The sequence below is a fragment of the Stenella coeruleoalba genome, assembly GCF_951394435.1.
Source record: "Stenella coeruleoalba genome assembly, chromosome: 7".
NCBI classification, from domain to species: Eukaryota; Metazoa; Chordata; class Mammalia; order Artiodactyla; family Delphinidae; genus Stenella; species Stenella coeruleoalba.
Genome location: NC_137153.1, coordinates 113617962 through 113639544, shown reverse-complemented (window position 1 = coordinate 113639544; position 21583 = coordinate 113617962). Strand labels below are relative to the sequence as shown.

Here is a 21583-nt window from a genome sequence, read left to right as displayed (position 1 = left end):
TAACGTCTGGGCTCTCAGTGTCCAAGTTCTTTTCCTCCTATGATCCCCTCCACCCTACCCCAGCCACTCTACCCTACGGTCATACTCCAGACTTTTCATTACCAGTAGCCCATCTGTAATTTCCATTTCATGAACCTCACTCTCTGAACATCAGTTCTGACTCTGCAGCACATTCCTTCTAGTGCCTCATCTCCAACTATCCATTGACCCCAGAGAGACTACCAATCATTGCTAAACCCAATGCCTGTCCTGCTTCCAATCAGCTCGATGTAACTGGAGAAAAACACACCACGATGACCACTGCTCTTACTTTACAATTATGAGTTGCAATGGTCCTTGATGTGGCCCAGCAATTGTACTATATTTCCCCCAGTCCATTCCTTTTCCCACCTCCTAGAACCTTTCAAACCTTCTCCAATTTCCACATCCCTCTAACACCTCATCTGCCATCCTCTCTCTCTCAGAACACACCATCACATCTATCCACCCCCCAGAATACGTACCCATCTACCCTCCGGCTTCCTTGCCATCACTCTAAATCAACTCTCCAACCCTCCACTTGAGCCTTAGATTCTGCCCTTCTTGCTACTGAAGGGAATTGCCCAGTAATTCTCCCCCCTCTCTCCTACATCACCAAATTTCCCTCCCAGTCGATCATTCCCATCATCCCATGAACATGCTGACATTTCTCCCATCTTACAAAAAACTACTATTGATTCCATCCCCCACCCCAGCTACTGCCCTATTTCTCAACTCCCTTTTGCAGCAAAATGCCCAAAAGTGTTGTCTATACCCACTTTCTCTGCTTTTCCCCTTCCAGTCTCTCCTAAACCCCCATTCCTTGGAAACCACTCACATACAAGCCATCAGTGACCTCCATGCTGCTAATTCTGGGGGTCAGTTCTTGGTCCTCACTTTCCCTGGCCTCTCAGCAGTGTTCAGCACAGTTGTTCATCCCCTTGGAAACATGTTCTTCACTTGGCTCCAGGACAGCACACTCTCCTGGTTTTCCTCCCACTTCACAGCTGCTCACTGCTTTACTAAGACATCTGCCTAACTGCTTTGTGCTTCCAGGCTTGTTCCCCCATCCTTTCTACTTTCACATCCAGAATGATCTTCTCAAAGCCCAAATCACACTCCTGTCGATCTCAGTGAGTGCAAACCTTCTTCAACCAGTGCATGGTACAAATATTATCACCTTAGTTTTGTACCATCACAGGAAAAAGGTTAGGAAGAACTGAGCTGGAAATTTTCTTGAAGTATTTTTTTCAGGATGAGCCTAGGGGTATAGACTTGCCAGGTCTTTTCCTATCTGTGAAAGCACGTCAGCTTCTTTCATGCTGGAAAACACAGGTGTAAAATCCTTTGCCACAAAATCTTTTCTTCATAACTGTGTAGGCTTTGCTTCATTGTTCTGTCTTTAGCATTTTGGACCAGTCTGAGCAAGGCTAATTTTGGTTCCTCAGAGACAACTTTTTTATCTGCCTATATCCCTATGGGGTTTTATTCTTACAATAAAAAACATGGAACATGTCTACGTGTATTATCTCTAAAAACTAATTTGTGCGTTTTCATCTGTGAGTTTACCAATTTCTTCATTTTTGAAAAGTTTTCTTCCATTATATCTTTAATATTACTTCTGGTTCATTTTCTTCTCACTTATTCAAGAATATCAATTAATTCAGCAATACCTATTAAGTAATTATTGATTATTGTTTAATGAGGTCTCTCTTCTCTGTCATTTCTATCAATCATTTTTAAAAACTGTTTTCCTTTCCCTGGCTTTCAGAAAAGCTTCTCAGGTTTTCCTCTACAACACAGATTCCATTTTCTTCAGTGTTGTTTTTTTTTTAAATCACTATTTCTAATGTTGATATTAACTATGTGATTTTATTTTTATTTCCTTTTACAATATTTCTAGATCTGATGCTACTCTACTTTTATTTCTGCTAACCTCATTGTTAGATTCCTTCGCAACTCCATCCTTGGTCTTATCTTCTGTTTTTGTAATGTTCATGTTTTTCCTCACTTTTTTTTTTTTTGAGAGAGCAAAACAAATACTTTGTAAAATTTACTTTTGCTTCGTATGGTAAAGTTTCTCTTAAAATGGGTGCTTCCCGGACAGACTCCACATGTCACAGTGCAGAGCCCTTTCATAACCCAGTGCAGCCCCCACTTTCCTTGGTTACTCGTGTTTACTGTTGACTTTACCGTGAACAGACAAGCTGGAGGCAGCTCCTTGCTTCCTGGCAGATCTCACACAGGAAGGCTGGTGCCTGTGAACGGGGATCATTCTGATGGATTCTTCTTTCTTAATTTCATTATCTAGTGTGGATGTTGTGACTTGAGAAGGACTCTCCTGGTGGAGCTGCCAGGTCATGAGGAGTACAGTGTATTCCTGGGTACTCTGAACCTCTGTAGTTCCCTCCTTGCAGGAAATAATTAATGAACAACTACAATCCCCAGAATGCACCTCTTCTCTCCTCGCCCTCTGTTCTGTTTCCTCAAGAGCCTCTCAACCCCACATCGGTAGCACCCAGCAGCACTTCACTGCTGGGAAATGTACTTCAGGAAGGTCTTAATTTTGGAGATGGGAGAATGATACAGGGGAAGGGGAGGATTCCTTGTATTGGCTACTGGAAATCTTGCCCATGGGCTGGCAGATGTTTGAACAGGAGCCCTGGTCCCAAGCACTGTTGAAAGTTGCCTTTCTATTCTGTGTCAGATTTGGGATGGTAGGTGACTATAAGGCCTATCCAGAAAGTCCTCTGGCTTATTTTACAAACCGATAGAGTTTCTATTATGTTTTAGGTACTCTTAAATCCATCTCACCATTTTATCCAGAACAATATGTTACGTAAGTACTACTATTATCCTATTTTACAGACAGGAACAGTGAAACTCAGAGAGGTTATAAAAATGTTTCCAAGGTCACCCACCTAGTGAGTGACATCTGGGATTCAAGGGTAGGTACATAAAACAAAACGCCCATTCCTTCTCTAAGTTTCTCTTTCCCTCTCTTTGAATATAAGTGAAATCCACATAACATAAAACCAACCACTTAAAAGTACACAGTTCAGTGGCATTTAGTACATTCACAGTGCTGTACAACCACCAACTTTATCTAGTTCCCAAACATGTCATCACCCCAGAATAAAACCCCACGTCCATTAAGCAGTCCCTCCGATTTCCCCCTGCCCATGCTCTTAATCACCCCCTCTCAGCCATGCTGGCAACTCCATCTTTGCTGGTGGCCCTGCTGCCATCAGGGTGAAGGCAGGAGGAACCCTGTCTCCACTGCCTGCCTCAGGCCCTTCTCTGATGCTCCCCAGCAGCCTTGCCCAGGCCGGTCACCTCACCAGAGGGGGGAAGAAGCCCTGCCCCTGGCTCAGTCCTGCTTCCTGCATGAGCCCTGTAGCTTGGAGCCCTTCCCTGCTGCCCTGTCCTGCTAGTTGCCTGCCTCAGTTTCCTACCCAGACCAACACTGCCCTTTCATGCAAGGAGTCTTGCCTAAGCAGATTCCAGGCTCTCTGCCCTTACTGCCACCTCCAGATTAAAATGAGGAGTTGGAGGCTCCCTCAGGCCACACAGCTTGGAGCACAGAGGCCACTTTTTCCAGTCCTGGTCCCGCAGCCCAGCATCTAACCTCCCTTCTTGACCTGTGGTCCTGTGGTCCTGCACAGCCCCCCTCGGGGGTTCCACTGTGCGAGGGGATGGCTCTCAGCCCTGTGATATCCTGTTACCCAGAGCTCCTCAGCATCAGTGGCTGCGGGTGGGCCCTGAGCCTTCTGCTGGGGCTCAGCACAAGTCCATCTACTTGACCATACACATGGGGCAGCAATCCATGTGTCCCTTTAGAACCCTTTGCCTCCACAGAGAGAGGCTCCTGGAGCCAAATCATCTTCAGTCTGACCTTGCTGCAGCCAGAGAGAAACGCTGTGTGACAACCCCCAGATGGGTCTCCTGCTCATGTCTGGATTTAGTCCACTTTAATGGCCACACAGCAGCCTGAAATCAACGATGAGGAGACCAGAGGACCTCTCCCACTTGCAGGCTTGATGACAGCATGGCTGACGGGGGTCTCTTTGCCCTTCCCTTCCCGGCTGAGGCAGCCAGGTCTGGCTTGTGTAGGGTCTGTGTCAACAAGGTCGCAGGTTGGGAGAGGAATGCCTGCCAGGATTTCTTTTTTTTTAATTTATTTATTTTATCTATTTATTTGGTTGCACCAGGTCTTAGTTGTGGCAGTCAGGCTCCCTAGTTGTGGCTCGAGGGCTCCTTAGTTGCGGCACATGGGCTCCTTAGATGTAGCATGTGAACTCTTAGTTGCGGCATGCATGTGAAATCTAGTTCCCTGACCAGGGATTGAACCCGGGCCCCCTGCATTGGAAGCGTGGAGTCTTAACCACTGTGCCACCAGGGAAGTCCCATCTGCCCAGGATTTCTGATGCTTGGCGCTTAGTGACAGTTATCAGCATTACTGTGAATGCCCCATGCAGTAGGCAAGGCCCAGTCAGTGGCTAAGGGTGGGGCTTGGGCTCAGCCAGGTGTCTTCAGCTGTGTCACCTCGTGTGCCTTTCCTGATGCCTCTCGGTTCCCTCTGTGGAATGTCCGTGCTTTTCAGAGTTGTGAAGGCAAAACTGAGACGATGTGTGTGAGACATCTGGCAGAGTGCCTGGCTCATAATCAACTCAGTAAGTGCCAACTGCATCTATTTAGGGTGAGCTGGCCTTGGAGGCATTATTTATCATTATTATTGATTGTAGAACTCTATACACGCTGTCTGTGGGACTTCAGGGTATGAAAGTCCGCATACACACATCTGCAGGTTTATGTACCCATAGTGCACACTCACATCTACATCCGCTTGCCCTCTCTCCCTCCCTAGGTCACCAGCCTATCACTGAGCATCTCCTTAGGGCTAGAGGTGTACTAGGGGAGATGCTGCCTGGGTCTAACGAGGTCAGTATGTCTCTGTGTACCTGTGTCTCAGGGTGTGTGAGAATGGGTATATGGCTGGGAGTGCCTGTCTGCAGTGATGTCTCCATGTGTCTTTGTTTCTGTGCATGAGTGTGTCCATGTGTCTTTGAGTCTGCTTGGGCTGCCATAACAAAATTCCATGGGCTGAATGGATTAAACAGCAGACATTTATTTTCTCACAATTCTAGAGGCTAGAAGTCCGTGATTGAGGTGCTAGCAAATTTGGTTTCTGGTGAGAACACTCTTCCTGGCTTGTAGACGGCCACCTTCTCACTGTGTCCTCACGTGGCCTTTCCTCTGTGCATGCAGAGAGAGAGGGAGAGATCTGGTGTCTTCCTTTTCTTATAAGGGCACCAGTCCTATAAGATCAGGACCCCATCCTTATGACCTCATTTGACCTTAATTACCTCCCTAAAGGTGTTATGTCCAAATGTAGCTACATTGGGGGTTCAGACTTTAACATATGAATTTGAGGGGGGACACAATTCAGTCCATAGCAATGTGGGACTGGTTGTGTGTGTGTGTGTGTGTGTTTGTTTGCCTATGTGAATGTATATGTGTCTGTCCTGGGTTAATGCCCATGTGTCTGTCTGCACATGTGTTTGTGTCTCTTCATGCAGCCGTGGGGGGCGGTGGGGATGGTGAGGAGCCACACCTGCCAATCACCCCCTCCCACCTGAGGCCAGGGCGCCAACGGAATCAAGCGTGGGCTCCTCTCTGCCGATCAAGATCTATAAATAAAGTTGTCTCCCTGGCATGTTCCACACCACACGCAGCTCTTTAATAAAATTGGCTGAGATTTGTGGATAAGCCTGAAGCAAAGTCAATGCTTGGTGTCAATCCCACGCTAAGAGGGGCCTTCAGGGGTCAAGCTGCTTCCTGTATATGATTCCATATCAAAGATATGTCAGCCGGGTGCTAACTAGCTCCCTGAATGCAGGGAAAGACCAAGCCCTGACCAGGTTCACGCTGGGGTCCTCGGGCTGGGTTGCCAGTTGGTAAATGGGGAGCGGGTGAGGGGACACAGCCAGAGCTGGCTTCTGCATGGAACTCAGCTACTCCTCATGGGCTTTGGGACTAAGTCCATCTTCCCTGTCTGAGCTGTAGGAAGCGGGGCAGGTGGCAGCTTCTCCCCAGCTACTCCTCAACACCTCCATCTTCCCCGTCTGGAAGGGGCATGTTTTGAGGGTGCAGTCAGTGTCTTCCCAGATCGTTGCTACTCCCCAGAGGCTGCAAGGAGCCTCTGCCCTAAGCCCCACGCACAGTCTTCTGAGGTCGTGTCGGGGTCACCTGGCTGCCCCAAGCTCCCAGGTTGATGGCTGGAGGAACTGGGTGTGCAGAGTCCCGGGGGGTTCTGTCCACTCCAGGCCACTCGGGGAGGAAGGACATCTAACAGGCATGCTGGCCACACTCGGTGAGGCGGAAAGAGGGGAAATCAAAAGAAGTTTGGTTTAATTAAGTATCAGAGAAGATTTATGCAACTTCCTCTCCTTGTCATAAATATTAATGAGGGCAGCCAGCAGCCGGCTCCTGAAGCATCCGCAACCCACCAGCCGGCTGGGGAGGGTGGAGGGGGATGGGGCTGGAGGTGAAGAGGTCAGCAGCTGCCCCTCAGCGCACGCGCGCGCGCACACACACACACACACACACACACACACACACACACGTGCACGCAGTGGGTCTAGCAGCTCTTCCCTAGGGCAGATGGTGGGGTGAGTCCCTTTGCAAGTGTTTGGCCACTTGGCCAGTAGGTGCAGGAAAGGGAGACAGCCCCTTCTCACTCCCTGGTCAGGCTGGAGTTTGGGGCAGGGCTCCCCGCAGCAGCCTTGCCCTTGCCCCTCTTGGGACCAGGTCAGCTCTGGCCTGAGGGGAGGCGTGAGTGTGACAGCGAGTGACGGGTGGGAGTGTTTGAGGGACCAAGAGGCAGCACGCCAGGGTCGCGGGTCTGGGAGTGGAGTGGGGGTTAAGTGTGTGAGCCTGAAAGGGAGAGAGTAAGAAGGGGAAATGAGGATTCCCATGAGGGAGCTGCATTAGGATGGAAAATGGGGCACAGGACACAGTGAGGCAGGAAGGGAGGGGACCAAGCCAGCTGTGACAGTGAGCGAAGTCCCACAGAGGGCAACTGCTAGTCAGGGCTCTGCAGAGAAACAGAACCGACAGAGGCTGATTTTAAGGAATTGGCTCCCAGGATTCTGGAGGCTGACAAGGGTTGCTGTCAGGACTGGACGCTCCGGGAGCCCGTGTGCTGGGAGTGGTAAAGGAAGCTGAGGGGCTGGGGGCCCCGGCAGGTCTGCTCAGCTTGGCCCTGTCCCTGTGTGGGGTCAGGGTGGCATGGAGATCGAGAAAGAGGCCGAGGGGAAGAAGAACTAGGCTCCCCTTTACTCGCTGGACGGATTTTGACAGAGCACCCACTTCGTACCAGGCACGAGTTCTGAGCCCCTTTGTGGCTGTGCTCTGTGCGCTCTGCAACACGGCCTTGGGAACCCACAACACCTCGCCAACAGAACTGCTATTGTTCTCCCTGCTACAGGTAAAGGGGGGAGGCCCAGAAGCGTTTCCAAATGTGCCCAAGAAGTGAGTAAGGGCTGGAACCAGAATCCAGGCCTCCCGGCTCTAGCAATGGAAGCAGCTGTTCCCTGGGGATCTGTGTGTCTCGTATGTGTCTCTCTAGCTTCTGTTGGTGGGAACTGGGAAGATGGGGCTTCTAGACTCCCTCCCCTGACTGCAGGGAGCTGGGGTTGGAAGGTGGAATTCAAGACACAGCCACCAATCCATCCTTCCATCCCCATCCCCACCTCCAGGCCAGACCAATTATCTCCACTTCTGTCACCCCCCAAGGTCAGTCACGTCCAGACTAAAGCCTCCCCCATGGATGCCAAAGTCCCCGGAGATCGACAACAATCGCTCATAAACTTCTGAGGGCTCCCCAGATGCTAAGTACATGAAATGCATCCTCTCACATAACTCCCAGAATAAGTCTGAAAGGGAGATGATAATCATCCCCATTCATTGATAAGAAAGTCAAGGCTTAGACAGAGATGTTATATGACTTGCCCAGGGTCACACAGACATAAACGATGGATCAGATTAGCACTTTGGAGTCCGTGTGCCAAATCCCTTCAGTTAAGTCCTGGATTGAGGAATGGTGCCAGCTCAGCATCAGTGCCATCTGGGAACTTGGTAGAAATGCAAATGCTCATGTCCTTCTCCAGACCTCCTGCATCAGAACTCTGGGGGTGATTTTAGGACCCACTCAAGTTTGAGAACAATTGACCCAGGTTAAGCTGAGCCATCTTCTGGGCAAGGCTATCCAGGCTCACCCTACAACACGCAGGGCCCCGGAGCTGGGGGAGGGCTGTCGTCTCGGGGTCCTGAGCCGACAGGGAGGGCAGGGAAAGAGCAGAGCTGCACCGTCCACCAGATGGTGTCTTCTCCTAAGGTTTATTTACCCACATGCCTGCCCCCCTACAAGTCCCACCCAACTTTCTGCTCTATCCACATCCCTGTCTCTTTTTCTAGAAGGAAATGTCCTTGTCTCCCATCTTTCCTCCTTATCAACAGTCAGAGACAAAGGTAGCCTCGTTTCTGAGTCCTCTAGACCCATGCTTCACCCTGGGCTTGGGCCACCCACTCACAGCTCCCTCCGATTCCCCTGATCAGTGGGCCTCACATGCAGGCCCCATTCTGGTGAGTAGCCTCCTGCAGGTCAGCCCCAGAGCCAGCGGGGATCCGGGACTCGTTATACAGCAGCTCTGAACTGCAGACCATTCCCTCTTCCTGCCCCCGAGCCTCCTCCCGGCATCAAGCATGAGCCAGCCTCTAGCAATACAGCGGGAAAGCAGCCTGAGGCACCCCTCAGCACCTCTGTGTATCAGTTAGCTATGCTATGTGACAAATCACCCCAAATCTTAGTCACTTAAAATACCACCATTTACTGTTGCATCGTCATCTACAGGTGGCCCAGGCTTGGCTGATCTAGGCTGGCTTCCTTCCCACATCTCCAATCAGAAGTGTGCAGGTTGACTGGGGGGCTGAGGCAGCCTTGGACATGTCTGCTGCAGCTGCTGTCAACTGCTGTCAGTGGTGATGGGGAACTGGTACGGCACAGGTTCCCCCGCATTCTACTGGCTAAAGCAAGTCACAGTCCAGCCTGGATTCAATGAGCAGGCAGGCAGAGCCACCTCCTAATGCAAGGAGCTGCCAGGCCACATGCCAAAGAGTGTGGATACACTGAGAGGTGAAGGATAGAACTGGAGGCACTTTTGCAATCTCACTAAATCTCACCCTCTAAACTTCCAAACTTTCCAGACCCTGCTTTGGCCCTGCTTTACCCATCAGGTGTCATTCCAACAGAAAGTGACCAGGCCCCCAACATTTGGCCACATCACTATATTAGAAGCTCCCATGGTCCCGTCCCCCTCTCCCTTCCACCCTCACCCCCATTATCATTCCCCATTACTGCTCCCCCTCAGTGGACTCAGAGCTGCCATGACAACCATGGGGGAGGGGGAGGGGATTGATAAATACATGTCAAGGTCCAGTGCTGGGCGCAGCTAGGACACAGAGGTCAATATCTCCTTCCTGTAGCCCCTACCTACAGTGTTTGGGCAACCCTCCAAGGGATCACAACTTCTGTGCCAGATTCACTTGGTATTTGGAGCAGGGGTGGGCAAGAGACCCATGCCAAGCCACCTGCTGAATGTGCCCTGGTGCTGTCAGCCAGGGGTGGAGGGGACAGCCACTGCCCTGCCCCACCTGAGACACTGTGCGGTGTGCACCTGACCCCAGGCCTTCCTCGTGTGCCAGGGGTTGAAAAGCTTTTGCAAAGCGAAGGAAACTATAAACAAAACAAAAAGAAAAACTACGGAATGGGAGAAAATAGTTGCAAATGATGCAACTGACAAGGGATTAATTTCCAAAATAAACAAACAGCTCGATATCAAAAAACTCAAACAACCCAATCAAAATTAGACATTTCTCCAAAGAAGACATACAGATACCCAATAGGCATATGAAAAAATGCTCGACATTGCTAAATATTAGAGAAATGCAAATCAAATGTCACCTCACAGTGGTCAGAATGGCCATCAAAAGTCTACAAATAATAAATGCTGCAGAGGGTGTGGAGAAAAGGGAACCCTCCTACACAGTTCGTGGGAATGTAAATTGGTGCAGCCACTATGGAGAACACTATGGAGAGTCCATAACAAACTAAATTAGAATTACCATGTGATCCAGCAATCCCACTCCTGGGCAGATACCTGGAAAAGGTGAAAAGTCTAATTCAAAAAGATACATGCACCTCAATGTTCATAGCAGCATTATTTACAATTGCCAAGATATGGAAGCAACCTAAGTGTCCATCAACAAATGAATGCATAAAGAATATGTGGTACATATATACAACGGAATACTACTCAGGCATAAAAAAGAATGAAATATTGCCATTTGCAGCAACATAGATTGACCTAGACATGATCATATTGAGTGAAGTAAGTCAGACAGTAAATGACCAATATTATATGATATCACTTATAGTGGAATCTAAAAAATAATACAAATGAATTTACTTACAAAACAGAAAGAGACTCACAGACATAAAAAACAAACTTATGGTTACCAAAGGGGAAAGGGTGGGGGAGGGATAAATTAGGAGTATGGGATTAACAAATACACTGGTATATATAAAAAAGATAAACAACAAGGATTTACTGTATATCACAGGAAACTACTGATATATTCAATATTTTGTCTAACATAATGGAAAAGAATCTGAAAAAAAAAAGACATATATAACTGAATTAGTTTGCTGTACACCTGAAACTAACACAATATTGTAAATCAACTACACTTGAAGAAAGAAGAAAAAAGAAGTAGCTTGGTTTAGCTGTGTTTCTCCTTTTGGGAATATTTTTGGGGTGGGGGAAGGGAGAGAAGCCACAGATAAACATGAACATTTTTCCTCATGTACCTATTACATACTTAAAGATTTTCAGGGAAAAAAAGTTTTAATTTAATTGGTAAGTCATGAAGTAATTTCTAAAACATTGCTTTTATATTAAACATATGTATGTGTGTGTTTAAATAGAGAGACAGATGAAATAGAATGCAAAACGTGAGTGACTTTTTAGAAACAAATAGTCAGTATTCCCTTGCTTGCAATAGGCCACTGGAGGCTGTGCTCCCAGACCTTTTGGAAATATTCTCTATTCTTTTGTGCTTGAGGGCCACTTGGGTAGAAATGTTTGATCCATACACCTAGTGTTTCATTAGAGCCAAGCAAGGTCAAGTTCCCGTTCACCTCTCTGAACCTCACTGTTCTCACCTATTGAATGAAGTACTTCAATTTCAACTCAAGCCATAAGATTATAAGGTGACTTTATGATGGGGCTGTGTTCCATTCATCTCTGTATCCTTTGTGCCTATTATGGTGCCTGGACAATAGTAGATGCTCTATCAATAACTGTTGAATAAAACTATGTTAAAGGGCTTCCCTGGTGGCTCAGTGGTTAAGAATCCACCTGCCAATGCAGGGGACACGGGTTCAAGCCCTGGTCCAGGAAGATCCCACATGCTGTGGAGCAACTAAGCCACAACTTAGTTTGGCTTAGTGCACCACAACTACTGAGCCTAAACTCTAGAGCCCGCAAGCCACAACTACTGAAGCCTGCGCACCTAGAGCCTGTGCTCTGCAACAAGAGAAGCCACCGCAATGAGAAGCCTGCACACCAAAACGAAGAGTAGCCCCTGCTCGCCGCAACTAGAGAAAGCCCACGTGCAGCAACAAAGACCCAAGTCAGCCAAAAATAAATAAATAAGCTTATTTTAAGTTGAAATTTGGCTAGTATTTCTGTAGAATAAACTCCTAAAAGTTAAGTTTCTAGGTCAAAGGGTATGTACTTTTTTTTAAAAAAAGAATTATTTCTTAGAGCAGTTATAAAACTGAGAGGAAGGTACAGAGATTTCCCACATACCCCTGCCCTCACACATGTGTAGCCTGCCCCATTATCAACCTTCTCCACCAGAGTGGTCCATTTGTTACCACTGATGAACCTACGCTGATACATTACAATCACCCAAACTCCATGGTTTACATTAGGGTTCAATCTTGGTGTTGTACATTCTGTGGGTTTGGACAAATGTATAATGACATGTGTCCACTGTTATAGTATCATACAGAGTATGCCCTAGAATTCCTCTGCACTCTGCCCATTTATCCATCCCCCAACTCCTACCCCTGGCAACCACTGATCTTTTTACAGTCTCTATAAATTTGCCTTTTCCACATGTCATATAGTTGGAATCATACAGATGTGGCTTTTTAGATTGGCCTCTTTCACTTAGTCACATGCATTTAATATTCCTTCAAGTCTTTGCATGGCTTGATACCTCATTTCTTTTTATTACTGAATAGTACTCCATTGTCTGGATATACCACAGTTTATTTAGCCATTCACCTGCTGAAGGACATCATAGTTGCTTCCATGTTTTGGCAATTATGATTAAAGCTGCTGTAAACATCCATGTGCAGGTTTTTGTGTGGACATAAAGTTTCAGCTCCTTTGAGTAAATACTGAGGAGTGTGATTGCTGGATCGTATGGTAAGAGTACGTTTATTTTTGTAAGGAACCACCAAACTGTCTTACAAAGTGGCTGTAGCATTTTGCATTCCTACCAGCAATGAATGAGAGTTCCTGTTGCTCCAGATCACTGCCAGCATTTGGTGTTGTCAATGTCCCAGATTTTGGCCATTCTAATAGGTGTATGGTGGTATTTCACTGTTTTTAATTTGTATTTCCCTGACAATGTATGAGCAGGTATGTACATTTTTAACTTTGAAAGATTTTGCCAAATTACTCCCCATAGATATTTTATTCATTTACATGTTTTCTTGCACCTGTGTCAACACTGTATGCTATTAAGATTTTGATGTTAGACAATCCGAAACATGAAAAAGGGTATTTTGCCATAGATTCTATTTCTGTTATTATGAATAGGATTGAGTATCTTTTCATTTGTTTAAGAGGCATTTGAATTTGTCTTTTTAGAAAACTGCCTCTTAAAGCCTTTTGCCCTTAGCTCTTCTAGTTAGTTGTTGGGTTTTTTAAATCTTATTTTTAGGCTTTCTTTATACTGAAAATTAGTCATTTATTGATCAATATGTTACAAATACTTCTAGTATGTTATTTGTCTTCCCACACTATTTTTTCCTTGTACATTGAAAGTTTTTTCTTTATTTTAACCTAATAATCTCTTGTATGGCTTCTGGGTTTTGTGTATTGTTTAGAGAGCTCTCTTAAGATAAGACTATTCTTTTGAAGTCACTTTTCATAATAACTTTTATATTTTTCAATTTTTTATATTTAAACATTTGAGATGTGTGGAATTTATTTTGATGTAAGGAGTAAGGTAGGGATCCAAGCTAACTTTTTTCCAGATGGTTGCCCAGTTGTCTCAATGCCATTTATTAAATACTCATTTTCCCTCTTTGATAAGAAATGCTGCCTTTATCATATGTTAAAGTCTCATTTCTTACAGGATAAATTGCTGGACTCTACTTGATTAATCAGCCAGTTTTTCTGTTCTTGCCCCATGGCCAGTTGCCACTATGTCCTAACGACAAAGCAAAAAAGCTGAACACACTGAAAAATCAACAACTTTCCTTGAATCTGTAAGAGGGGTGAGGATACAGGGGAAACCACTGCCCCTAAGATTAGAGGGAGAGAGAGGTGGATGTAGGGAGTCACAGCTTACCAGAGCAGAGATCCACGTGGAAGCCACTGCAGGAACCAGGGCCGAGGAGGAAATCCTGGACTGTAATTGATGAATTGCTGGAGACTCCATGTGGACAAGTCTTAGAGACGAAACCTCCAGGGGGACCCAGTCATGGGGGACCCCCACAGTTCTGTAGACTCCACAAGGTCGACCAGGTTCTCACAGTCAAGAACAGGGACGAATCCCCTCTTCCTTCTGGCAGGGGAAAGAGAAGAGGAACCATTTGGAAACACGCCGGAGTTCTCTGATCTTCTTAACAAGGCCTGCCCTTCCTCAGGAGCAAGTAGTTAACCAGAGCCTAACTGGTCCAGTGGAAGGGAAATACCCAATTCCAGCCCACTCCAGCCACTCTGTCTCACCTAAGCAGGAGAAAGAAATTGAGAAACACTCATGAAACTCACAAACCAGAAGCACAGGCTCAGTAAAAGACTGAGACCTGATGGTAGGACTAAAGAACACTTCCCCTCCCCCCACTCCTCACCACCACATCACTAAAGGTCTATTTACAGCAGTTTCTTTTACCCAGTACATGATGTCTGGCTATCAAGAAAAAAAAAATCACCAGGCATACTAAAAGACCAAAAACACAGTTTGAAGAGACAGAGTGAACATCAGAACCAGACATTACAAGAAGGTTGAGATGGGCAGACCAGGAATTTAAAACAACTCTGATTAATATGCTCAGGGCTCTAATGGATAAACTCAACAGCATTCAATAACAGACAGGCAACGTAAGCAGAGAGATGAAAATTCTAACAAAGAACCAAAAAGAAATGCTAGAGATCAAAAACACTATAACTGAAAAAAAAGAATACCTTTGATGGGCTTATAAGTAGAGCAGACGCAGCTGAGGAAAGAATCTCTGAGCTTGAGGATATATAAATAGAAACCTCTGAAACTGAAAAGCAAAGAGAACAAAGATTGAAAAAAAGCAGAAGAGAATATCCAAGGAATGTGGAATGACTACAAGAGGCATAACGTACACACAATGGGAATACCAGACAGAAAAGAAAGAGAGAAAGGACCAGAAGAAACATTTGAAATAATAATGACTAAGACTTTCCTTAATGTCAGGCACCAAACCACAGATCCAGGAAGCCCAGAGAACACCAAGTGTGATAAATGCCAAAAAGACTATATGTAGGCATATCACTTTCAAACTACAGAGAATCAAAGATAAAAAGAAAGCCTGACCAAGACACATATTAATCAAACAAAACAAAAATTAAATTCAAAGAAAAAATATTAAAAGCAGCAAGGGCAAAACAAAAAGTAACATACAAAGGAATCCCCATAAGGTTATCAGCTGACTTTTCAGTAGAAACTCTGCAGACCAGAAGGGAGTGGCAGGATATACATAAAGTGATGAAAGAGAAAAACCTACAACCAAGATGACTCTACCCAGCAAGGATCTCATTCAGATTCGATGGAGAAATCAAAAGCTTTTCAGACAAGCAAAAGCTAAGAGAATTCAGCACCACCAAAACCAGCTTTACAACAAATGCTAAAGAAACTTCTCTAGGCGGGAAACACAAGAGAAGAAAAAGACCCACAAAAACAAACCCAAAACAATTAAGAAAATGGTAATAGGAACATACATATTGATAATAACCTTGTAAATGGATTAAATGCCCCAACCATAAAAACACAGACTGGCTGAATGGATACAAAAACAAGACCCATATATATGCTGTCTAAAAGAGACCCACTTCAGACTGAGGGACACATACAGACTGAAAGTGAGGGTTGAAAAAAGATATTCCATGCAAATGGAAATCAAAAGAAAGCTGGAGTAGCAATACTCACATCAGATAAAATAGACTTTAAAATAAAGACTGTAACAAGAGATAAGGAGAGATACTACATAATGATCCAAGGATCAATCCAAGAAGAAGATATAACAATTATAAATGTTTATGCACCCAATGTAGGAGCACCTCAGTATATAAGGCAAATACTAACAACCATGAAAGGAGAAATTGACAGTAACACAATAACAGTAGGGGACTTTAACACCCCACTTACACCAATGGACAGATCATCCAAACATCCAAATAAATAAGGAAACACAAGCTTTAAATGACACAATAGACCAGATAGATTTAATTGATATTAATAGAACATTCCACCCAAAAGTGGCAGAATACACTTTCTTCTCAAGTGCACATGGAACATTCTCCAATATAGATCACATCTTGGGTCACAAATCAAGCCTCAGAAAATTTAAGAAAATTGAAATCATATCAAGCATCTTTTCTGACCACAACGCTATGGGACTGGAAATCAATTACAGGAAAAAAAACTGTAAAAAACACAAATACATGGAAGTTAAACAGTGTGCTACTAAATAACCAAGAGATCACTGAAGAAATCAAAGAAGAAATTAAAACATACATAGAAACAAATGACAATGAAAACAGGATGATCCAAAACCTATGTTATGCAGCAAAAGCAGTTCTAAGAGGGAAGTTTATAGCAATTCCATCTCACCACAAGAAACAAGAAAAATCTCAAATAAGCAAACTAACCCTACACTTAAAACAACTAGAGAAAGAAGAAGAAAGAAACCCCAAAGTCAGTAGAAGGAAAGAAATCATAAAGATCAGAGCAAAAATAAATGAAATAAAAATGAAGAAAACAATAGCAAAGATCAATATAACTAAAAACTGGTTCTTTGAGAAGATAAACAAAACTGATAAACACTTAGCCAGATTCATCAAGAAAAGAAGGGAGAGGACGCAAATCAATAAAATTAGAAATGAAAAAGGAGAGATCACAACTGACACCGCAAAATACAAAGGATTATAAGAGACTACTACAAGCAACTATATACTAATAAAATGGACAACCACAAAGAAATGGACAAATTCTTGGAAAGGTACAATTTTCCAAGACTGAACCAGGAAGAATTAGAAAATATTAACAGACTTATCACAAGTAATGAAATTGAAACCATAATTTAAAATCTTCCAACAAACAGAAGTCCAGGACCAGATGGCTTCACAGGCAAATTGAATCAACCATTTAAAGAAGAGCTAACACCAATCCTTCTCAAACTCTTCCAAAAAATTGTAGTGGGAGAAACACTCCCAAATTCATTCTATGAAGCCACCATCACCCCGATACCAAAATCAGAAAAAGATATCACAGAAAAAGAAAATTATAGACCAATATCCCTGATGAACATAGATGCAAAAATCCTGAACTAAATTCTAGCATCCAACAACACATTAAAAGGATCATACACCATGATCAAGTGGGATTTATCCCAGGGATGCAAGGATTCTTCAATATACACAAATCAATCAATGTGATACACCACATTAACAAATTAAAGAAGAAAAAACATATGATTATCTCAATAGATGCAGAAAAAGCTTTTGACAAAATTCAACACTAATTTATGATAAAAACTCTCCAGAAAATGGGCATAGAGGGAACCTACCTCAACATAATAAAGACTGTATATGACAAACCCACAGCAAGCATCATACTCAATGGTGAAAAACTGAAAGCATTTTCACTAAGATCAGGAAAAAGACAAGGATGTCCGCTCTCATCACTCTTATTCAACATAATTTTGGAAGCCCTAGCCACAGCAATCAGAGAAGAAAAGGAAATAAAAGGAATACAAATTAGAAAAGAAGAAGAAAAACTGTCACTGTTTGCTGATAACAGGATGCTATACATAGAAAATCCTAAAGATGCCACCAGAAAACTCCTAGAAACTAATCAATGAATTTGGTAAGGTTGCAGGATCCAAAATTAATGCACAGAAATCTCTGCCCTTCCTATACACTAATGATGAAATATCTGAAACAGAAATTAAGAAAACACTCCCATTTACCACTGAAACAAACAAACAAAAATACCTAGGAATAAACCTGCCTAAGGAGGTGAAAAACTTGTACTCAGAAAACTATAAAACACTGATGAAAGAAATCAAAGATGACACAAACAAACAGGTATACCATGTTCTTGGATTGGATGAATCAATATTGTGAAAATGACTATACTACCCAAAGCAATCTGCAGATTTAATGCAATCCCTATCAAACTACCAATAGCATTCTTCACAAAATCAGAACAATAAATTTTACAATTCATATGGAAACACAAAAGACCCCGAATAGCCAAAGCAATCTTGAGAAAGAAAAATGGGGTTGGAGGAATCAGGGTCCCTGACTTCAAACTATAGCACAAAGCTACAATAATCAAGACAGTATGGTACTGGCACAAAAAGAGAAATATAGATCAATGGTACGGGAAAGAATGCTCAGAGATAAACCCACACACATATGGGCACGTAATTTATGACAAAGGAGGCAAGAACATACAATGGGGAAAGGCAGCCTCTTCAATAAGTGGTGCTGGGAAAACTGGACAGCTACATGTAAAAGAATGAAATTAGAACATTTCCTAACACCATAAACAAAAATAAACTCCAAATGGAATAAAGATCTAAATGTAAGACCAGACACTATAAAACCCTTAGAGGAAAACATAGGCAGAACACTCTATGACATAAACCACAGGAAGATCTTTTTTGACTCACTTCCTAGAGTAATGGAAATAAAAACAAAAATAAACAAATGGAACTTATAAACTTAAAAGCTTCTGCACAGCAAAGGAAACCATAAACAAGACAAAAAGATAACCCTCAGAATGGGAGAAAAATATTTGCAAATGAAACAATAGACAAAGGATTAATCTCCAAAATATACGAACAGCCCATGGAGTTCAATATAGAAAAAACAAACAATCCAATTAAAAAATGGGCAGAAGACCTAAATAGACATTTCACCAAGGAAGACATACAGATGGCCAAGAAGCACATGAAAAGCTGTTCAACATCACTAATTATTAGAGAAATGCAAATCAAAACTACAGTGAGGTATCACCTCATGCCAGTCAGCATGGCCATCATCAAAAAATCTAGAAACAGTAAATGCTGGAAAGGGTGTGGTGGAAAGGGAACTCTCCTGCACTGTTGGTGGGAATGTAAATTGATACAACCACTATGGAAAACAGTATGGAGGTTCCTTAAAAACTAAAAATAGAATGACCATATGACCCAGCAATCCCACTACTGGGCATATACCCTGAGAAAACCATAATTCAAAAAGAGTCATGTACCACAATGTTCTTTGCAGCACTATTTACAATAGCCAAGACATGGAACCAACCTAAATGTCCATCGACAGATGAATGGATAAAGAAGATGTGGCACATATATACAATGGAATATTACTCAACCATAAAAAGAAACGAAATTGAGTTATTTGTAGTGAGGTGGATGGACCTAGAGTCTGTCATACAGAGAGAAGTAAGTCAGAAAGAGAAAAATAAATACCGTACGCTAATGCACATACATGGAATCTAAAAAAAAAAAATGGTACTGATGAACCTAGTTGCAACCTAGTTGCAGGGCAGGAATAAAGATGTAGACATAGAGAATGGACTTGAGGACATGGGGTGGGAGGGGGAAGCTGGGACAAAGTGAGAGTAGCATCGACATATATACACTATGGAATGTAAAATAGTTGGCTGGTGGGAAGCAGCAGCATAGCACAGGGAGATCAGCTCGGTGCTTTGCAATGACCTAGAGGGCTGGGATAGGGAGGATGGAAGGGAGGCTCAAGAGGGAGGGGATATGGAGACATATCTATGCATATGGCTGATTCACTTTGGTGTATAACAGAAACTAACACAGTATTGTGAAGCAATTATACTCTAATAAAGATCTATTAAAAAAAAAAAGCCTGAAAGAAGCCAGAGGGAGAAAACACCTTACAAAAATAATTATATCCAACTTCTCTCAGAAATCATGCCAGCAAGAAGAGAAAGCTGTGAAATATTTAAAGTGTTAAGAGAAAAAATAATCACCAATATAGAATTACATACCCTTTGAAATTGTCCTTTAAAAGTGAAGGAGAAATAGTGGGGTTTTTTTGGTTTTTGTTTTTCGTTTTTTGGATATATACCGTATATACCCAGGAATGGAAATGCTGGGTCATATGGCAGTTCTAGTTTTAGATTTTTGAGAAACCTCCATACTGTTTTCCACAGTGGCGGCACCAATTCACATTCCCACCAACAGTGTATGAGGGAGGCTGCCCTTTTCTCCACATCCTCGCCAACATTTGTTACTTGTATTCTTTTTGATGATAGTCATTCTGGCAGGTGTGAGGTGATATCTTATTGTGGTTTTGATTTGCAGACTCACAGATATAGAGAACAAACTAGTGGTTACCAGTGGGGTGAGGGGAAGGAGAAGGGGCAACATAGGGGTAAGGGATTAAGAGGTACAAACTACTAGGTATAAAATAAGCTACAAGGATATATTGTACTACGCAGGAAATATAGCCAATATTTTATAATAACTATAAATGGAGTATAACCTTTAAAAATTGTGAATCACTATACTGTATACATGTAACTTATATAATACTGTACAGCAACTATACTTCAATTAAAAAATTGTTTTTAAAGTGAAGGAGAAATAAAGAATTTCTCAGACAACCAAAAATTGAGGGAATTTGTTGCCAGTGACCTGCCTTGCAAGAAAGGTTAAAAGAAGTTCTTTAGCAAGAAGGAAAATAATATAAGCTGGAAAAGGTGGGAAGTAGTACATCAGCCAGCTATTGTCTCAATAATCTTATGTAACAAACCACCCCCAAACTACATGGTTTAAAACAACAGTCATCCATTCTTGCTTACACGTCTGTAGGTCACCTGGGCATCAAGTGATCTCATCTTGGCTTGGATGAGCTTGGGTCCAAGCTGCAACTAGGGCCCAGGTGTGCTCCCTGTGTCTCTCATCTTTTGGACCAGCAGACTAACTGGGGTGTGTTTTTCTCAGGGCAATGTCAGAATCATGTGAGGCAAGCACACTGCACAGCACATTTCACGCTTCTGCTCTTAAAACACCCACTCACATTCCATTGGCCAAAGCAAGTCAAATGGCTGAACCCAATGCCAAAGAGCAAGAACTAAATTCTGCCCATGACAAGGACACGTCTAACGGTACCACAGATGAGTAAAGATTTGGGTCCAAAATTCAATCTAATTCAAGTTACCTTACCTATTTCGTTTTATAGAGCTAGTGAAACCTGAAGCCAACACTGAAGATGAATCTAGTTATGAATTTAGACAGGAAAAATCCTTTAAAATTAGTAAATTAAAACCAGCAATGATATTCCTAAAATCACCTTTCACAACCAAGTCTGATTTATCCCAGAATTTCAAAGATTACTTGTATGTAAGGAACCCAATAACATAATGCACTCTATCAGAAGGAACAATTAAAGAAAAGAGAGAGAGAACCTCAATCAATGCAGAAAAGACAATAAAATTTGACACTCATTACTAATTTATATAAACTCTTTAAAAATCAGGAATAGGAGAATATTCATTGACTTGAAGAATACTTATCTTAAAACAATAGAATGGTATTTATGGGGACACAATAGATGTCCTATAAAATTAAGAGCAACATAAGCATTTTTATTCAGTATCTTTCTGCTCCAGGCAATAAAATATGTAAACAGAGATAAGAGGTCTAACTATTAGAAAGGAGAAGATGAAATCATCATTATTTACAGATGATACAATTATATACCTAGAAAACAAAAAAGCATCAACTGAAAAGCTCTTAGGATAAATGAGCAGTCAAATACAAGATAAATATTTGAAAATCAATTTCTCCCATATCCTAGCAATAACCAGTTATAAGATATAATAGAAAATTCTATTTACAATAGCAGTAAAAGCATAAAGTATTTAGCAGTAACCATAAAAAGAATTATACAGAAAGTATATGTGAAGAATG

General features: G+C 43.0%; 1 protein-coding gene across 3 annotated transcripts in view; it reads right to left on the bottom strand.

The window, feature by feature from the left end:
* Positions 1-21583, bottom strand: part of MVB12B (multivesicular body subunit 12B) — a 470401-nt gene that overhangs the window by 276231 nt on the left and 172587 nt on the right. For all 3 annotated transcript variants that reach the window (XM_079928057.1, XM_079928058.1, XM_079928059.1), the window contains one exon: positions 13732-13947. The gene's annotated coding sequence lies outside the window, so the exon portion shown is untranslated. The remainder of the gene's footprint in view (positions 1-13731; positions 13948-21583) is intronic.